Source organism: Leopardus geoffroyi, chromosome C1 (genome assembly GCF_018350155.1).
Source record: "Leopardus geoffroyi isolate Oge1 chromosome C1, O.geoffroyi_Oge1_pat1.0, whole genome shotgun sequence".
NCBI classification, from domain to species: Eukaryota; Metazoa; Chordata; class Mammalia; order Carnivora; family Felidae; genus Leopardus; species Leopardus geoffroyi.
The window spans coordinates 216,926,745-216,932,744 of record NC_059328.1 but is presented as its reverse complement, the minus strand read 5'-3'; positions in this window follow the sequence as shown (position 1 = coordinate 216,932,744).

Sequence of the window (6,000 nt, the reverse complement as noted above, 5' to 3'; positions counted from 1 at the left end):
AGAAGTGCGATCACATGGTAGTTCTGTGTTGAATGTTTTAGGGAAACATCATGTATTTTCTGGAGTGACTGTACCATTTCACATTCCCACTGACCGTGCGGACGGATTCTAATGTCTCCACATCCTCGCCAATATTTGTTATTTTACGCTTTTCTTTGACGGCAGCCTTCCCGGTGGGTATGAGGTGGTATCTCCTTGTGGTTTTGATTTGCGTTTTCCCTCGTGGTTGGGGACGTCCAGTGTCTTTTCGTGTGCCTGCTGGCCATTAGTATATCTTCGGTGAAATGTCGACTCAAGACATTGCCCGTTTTAAATGGGGCTGTTTGTTTTTTGCTTTTATTCCTTCTCAAGATAAGAATATGGAGAAGCAGGTAGGTGAATTTCAAAGGATGCCGTGGGAGCTTTTATTCTGAAATGATCGTCTGGACTCCAGGCCCTGGGCAACATTCTCAAACTCAGAAGAGTCATTTCTCCTACTCAAAGTTCAAGGAATTCAACACCCACAGAGTTGTTTTCAGAGCACTGGCCGCGGGCCCAAAGGGCAGGCATTATGTTCCTCCAAGGGCTTTATGGATGGTGCCGCCTACAGGGTCTCTTCCTGGTTGGGAGGCTGGGAGGGGGCCATTCGGCCTGCCTGCTTGGGCTGGAGGGCAAGTCTGGGAAAGGGACTCCTGATGAAGGGCCCCATGGCTCCCCCGTCCTCCGAGACCTCCCTCACGAGCCTGCTCCGCAGTGCTCCCTGGCCTCGTGTCCTCCCTCCTATCCTTCGCAGGAGTCCCTGAGAGCAGTTTCTGCGGGACTTTGGTCCTGATCCTCAGTGCTCCGGCCTCCGGTGTCGGGAGCGGCTGGGGACTTGGGGTCTGGAGGCGCTAGTCAGTGGCTTGATACCTGTGTTCCTTCCGTGGCGACCAGAGCAGCCCGGCTTCTCAGTTCTCAGTTATCGCCTGTAACCCTCTGGTTGTGGCCGAAATCTGGAGAGGCACGCAGGGTTAGTTCATCACGAGAAAGAAACCCAGGGGCAAGCTGCCCACGGGCACCGGTGGGGAGACTGAGAGTGGAGGCTGGGACTCCCCCCGGGCTCAGGGCTCACACCAACCCCGCCAACACCCAGGAAGCGAGAGGGCACCCCTCCTGCTCTCTGCACCACGCCTCTCTGCCTTCCCTTCCCGGTTCCCTTCCCTGTGTTCCTGCGGCGTCTGTGTTCTGTCCTTCAGGCTCGTGGGTGCCTGGAGGAGCCCTCAGGTCCTTTAGGTCCTATCACCAGGGCAAAGGAGCCCTTTCCTGACGATTATTGGCCAGCTCTCAGAGCATAACTTGAAATTAGTGACTTGGGCCAACAAGATTTCTGGTCTTAAAGAAGGAGATTTGTCCAGAAAGGGGGATTGGGAAGGAAAAGCTCGTGAGGGGCTCCCACATAAGATTTCGTTTAAAGAAAGTGTTGCACTGGTTTAAAAGGAAGGAAGGAAAAGGGGGAGACAGAGAGAGAGAGAGAGAAGAAGAGGAAGAAGGAGGAGGAGGAGGAGGAAAAGGAGGGGGAAGAGGGAGAAAGGGGGGAAGGAAGGAAGCAGAGGGGTATGGGGGAGGGGAGGGGAGGGGAGGAGGGGGATGAAGGGAAAGGGAGGGGAAGGAGGGGGAAGGGAAGAGGAGGGCGGGGAGGAGGGAGAGGGGGGACACACTGAAAAGCAATGTACGGAAGCCATCACTCTTGGTCAGTGCTGGGGGTCCAGCTAGGAGAGAGGTGATTTGGGACCGTGTTATGGGGACTCTGGGTTCTGCTCAACTTGGGGATGCTGTTTTTTCCTTCTGGAGGCTGGGATAACGTCCTTGTGCAAGGCTTCAACTCTCTCAGCCAGGATATTCCTTCTCTAGAAGGACCGCCTTCGCATGTTTAGGACGTCAAACACTGGTTTTCACGCAATTTCAGCAGAGACGCACGTGTGTGTTTAGGGCCCAGGGGTGGTGGCGGGGGGGCGGGACACAGCCTCCCCAGCTCGGCCCCCGAGAAGATAATGAGTCACCAACCCATCCTGTCACCGGTCACCTGGAGGGCCCCAGCCGAGAGTCCCTCCACCTGGCTCTGCCACGACTTGCAAAAAAGGCAACAAAACACAGGCAGGTTGTACAAGGCGGTGTGATTTCGTGTCCGAACTCCACTGCCCCTTGCACGTGAGGGTAAACAGGAAAGGCCGTGGGGCAGCCCCGGTCCCTCGAAGAAGGACCTCTGTACATGACCTTACACATTTTAGAGTGGGCAGGAACCATCGGGTGGCTAAGAGTCATGATACAATTTGGGGTGGGTACGGGATAAGTGCTGGAAAACATTTCTCGTCTTGGTTCATGTTAACCTGTTTTCTAGCCTCCCCCCAATTTTTTTACGATAAGCGTATTTCTTTTTTATTGTTAATACGAAACCGCATGTGAACAACGTCTTACACGTGATACAGGTATAGTGAGGATTATTTTCATCCAGAGAAGGAATCTACAATCTCAGAACGAAAATCCCGGCTGGAGGCAGTGGAATTGAATTTCTGAAGTCACGAGCTGCTATCCCTTTACGCCAGTGCCGTGGGCAGGCTGCCCCACAAGCCTCGTTTCCTCTGCCGTTCTCCTAACCGTACGTTATATTGAAATTGTGCTTTCGGGACGGACAGTACCTAACACGCTTCACACCAGCCCTGTGACTTCGGGAGGCACAGATTATTTCCCTCTTTTTGCAGTTGAGGAAACGGAGGCCCAGACACATTCAGTGATTCGCCTGGACCAAGATACAAAATGAGCGTCGGAGCCAGGATTCGAGATAAAAATCCCACTTATTCCCCACCGTACCAGGGATTTACAAACTCACCTGCCTGTTTCCACAAGGGCAGGGCTGTTTTATGTGCTTCCTATATCAGCATCTGTACCAGAAGACTTGGTCTAAATACTTTGTGTCTCCGACTGTCGGTCTTCCACTCGCCTCTGCCCTGTTCCCTCGGGGACTTGCTAGGTGTCGAGGCCTGGACAACGCTTCGGTGACTACAGTTCACTGCTGGAGGGTTTCCTCCTTCTGAGGGCGTTTGCACTGATGAGAGTTTTGAACTTTGTCTTTAAGATCCGAAGGAAAGGGGTGCCTGGGTGTTTCGGTCAGTTGAGCATCTGACTCTTTTTCTTTTTTTTTCTTTTTAAAGGTTTATTTATTTTTGAGAGAAAGAGAGAGAGAGAGAGAGAGACAGAGACAGAGTGCGAGTAGAGGAGGGAAGACACAGAATCCGAAGCAGGCTCCCGGCTCCTGGCTCCCAGCACAGAGCCCAACGCAGGGCTCGAACCCACGAACGAGGCTATCATGACCTGAGCTGATGTCGGACGCTCAACCGACTGAGCCACCCGGGCGCCCCAGCTAAGACATATTCGTTAAGGGCAGACCGTGTGTTGGTGCTCATACCAAGATTCCAATCCACCTTTTAATCTGTTTGAGTAGAAGCACACTTTAAAAACAGATCTCTAGGGGCGCCTGGGTGGCGCAGTCGGTTAAGCGTCCGACTTCAGCCAGGTCACGATCTCGCGGTCCGGGAGTTCGAGCCCCGCGTCGGGCTCTGGGCTGATGGCTCAGAGCCTGGAGCCTGTTTCCGATTCTGTGTCTCCCTCTCTCTCTGCCCCTCCCCCGTTCATGCTCTGTCTCTCTCTGTCCCAAAAATAAAATAAAACGCTGAAAAAAAAAAAAATTTAAAAACAGATCTCTAGGGTGGCTTTCCCAGAGTGTGCTCACCTTCCGGTGACGTCCAGATTTTCTCAAAGCTGTGTAGCTCGTCTGTAGGCGTGGTGCGGTGACCAGCTGTCCCAGGCGGCCTGGTGGTGAGGGGTTCCCGGGATGCAGGACTTTCAGTACTGAAACTAGAAAGTGCCAGGCAAATGGGCGTGGTTGGTCAACCTGTGAACAGAAACACGACTCCCTTCTGAGACCCTCTGTATCAGGGCCCGTGTTCCTTCTGAGAGTTAGCTGACTTTAAATGACTTTAAGTTGGTCACGTTGTTCTTTACTCTGGAAGTCTTTATGTGTGTGAGAAATGTTTCAAATTAAGCGGAAAACCGACCAAAAATAGATCTCAAGTTTGCTTGACGATGAAGTTCAGATGGCAATTTCCAACAAGCGCTCCCTTCTAGCAGTCACAAATTGTACTGGGTAGCCTAGCGTTCCCCCCAAATTAAGGTCCGCTGGAAACTGTGGGTGTGACTTTATTTGGAACTAGTCTTTGCAGATGAAATTGAGCTAAGATGAAGTTATACTGGGTGAGTGTGGGCCCCAGATCCAATGAGTGTTGTCCTTTTAAGAGTAGGGACATTTTGGGGCACGTCGGTGGCTCAGTTGGTTAAGCGTCCAACTCTTGACGTCGGCTCAGGTCACCATCTCGTGGTTTGTGAGTTCAAGCCCCGCGTTGGGCTCTGTGCTCTCAGAGCCTTTGGGATCCTTTCTCTCTCCCTCTCTCCCTGCCCCTCCCCCGCTCATGCTTGCTCTCTCTCTCGAAATAAATAAATAAACTTTAGAAAAAAAAAAAAAGAGTAGGGGCATTTGGACATGAGATAAACAGGAGGGAAAGCTGTGTGGGGACAGAGCCATTTTGAAGTGACACTTCCGTAAGCCAAGGATCACTGGGGCTGCCAGCAACACCGGAAACCGGAAGAGGAGAGGAAGGACCCTCCCCCCAGAGCCTTTGGAGAAGGCGTGGCCCTGCTGACACCTTGACTTTGGGCTTCTGCCCTCCTGAGCTGGGAAACCACACATTCCTGTTGTTTTAAGTCACTCAGTGTGTGGTCATTTGTCACAGCAGTTCTGGAGAACTAACACATGTCAAGCCTTTTTTTTTTTTTTTAAGTGAAAAATTGCCATGTGGGCAATTTGAAGAAGGACTTGTAGCTGTTTCTAGTGAGAAGATGTTCCTTGACATATGTGAGGTTCACATTGTCTTAAATTTTTTTTAAATATTTATGTATTTTTGAGAGAGACAGAGAGAGAGACAGAGCAGGGGAGGGGCAGATATACGCACACACACACACACACACACACACACACACACACAGAATCCAAAGCAGGCTCCAGGTTCTGAGCTGTCAGCACAGAGCTCAACGCGGGGCTTGAACTCACAAACTGCGAGATCGTGGCCTGAGCTGAAGTCCGACACTTAACCGGCTGAGCCACCAGGCTCCCCGAGGCTTCACATTGTCTTAGGGACAGGCTTCCTTTTGGGATATACTCACCGCCCTTGTAGATGCTCTCAATGACTGTAGCGTGCATTTTGTGGTATTAATATTTGTTTCCTCGTCTCTTCTTATGAATTTTGGCATCTTCAAAGCCTAGCAACAGGTCTGATCAAGAATTTATTCTTTCTTTCATTTTGCAAGATTCATGAACACATTATTCTCACACGTCTGGGTGGGAAGTTTGACACAAAAAATTTATACTTAATAATATTTCTTGAATGAATAAATGACTGTCAGAACACAAGCTTTTTCTTTCTCCTGAGAAATCCGTGATGACTTGAGCATTACTTTAATCTTGTCTATACCATATAGGATAGATGACCTTATTTTAGGACATCGACTTACTGTGGATACAGGAAATTGGAATTAAGATGCTAAGCTTTTCTAAGGACAGAGGCCAGACCTTAATATATCATGCACATTTTCTCAGTGCCGGCTAATATGAAATTTTCTCAGTGTCAGCCGAGACTTCCCACAGTTAGGAGAAGAACAACTCTGGATTGTTTTAGGATGTATGTGAGGCTGAGATCATGGATTTTCTCTTCCAATTTCAATTGCATGAGGTCAGATGCTCGCCCAGCTTTTAAAAAGCACCTTGGTTATTTTCAGGCACAGAAGTTTCCGGCTCATCTTAATGGTGTGATAGCTGCTGAGTAACCATATCATCTTTGTCCTTTACATTAATTATTTCAGCGTCTATACCTCATACCATAACCCGGTTTGTTGGATTGGGTGAACTCACTCTTTCAAAGGAGTCTATGCTTA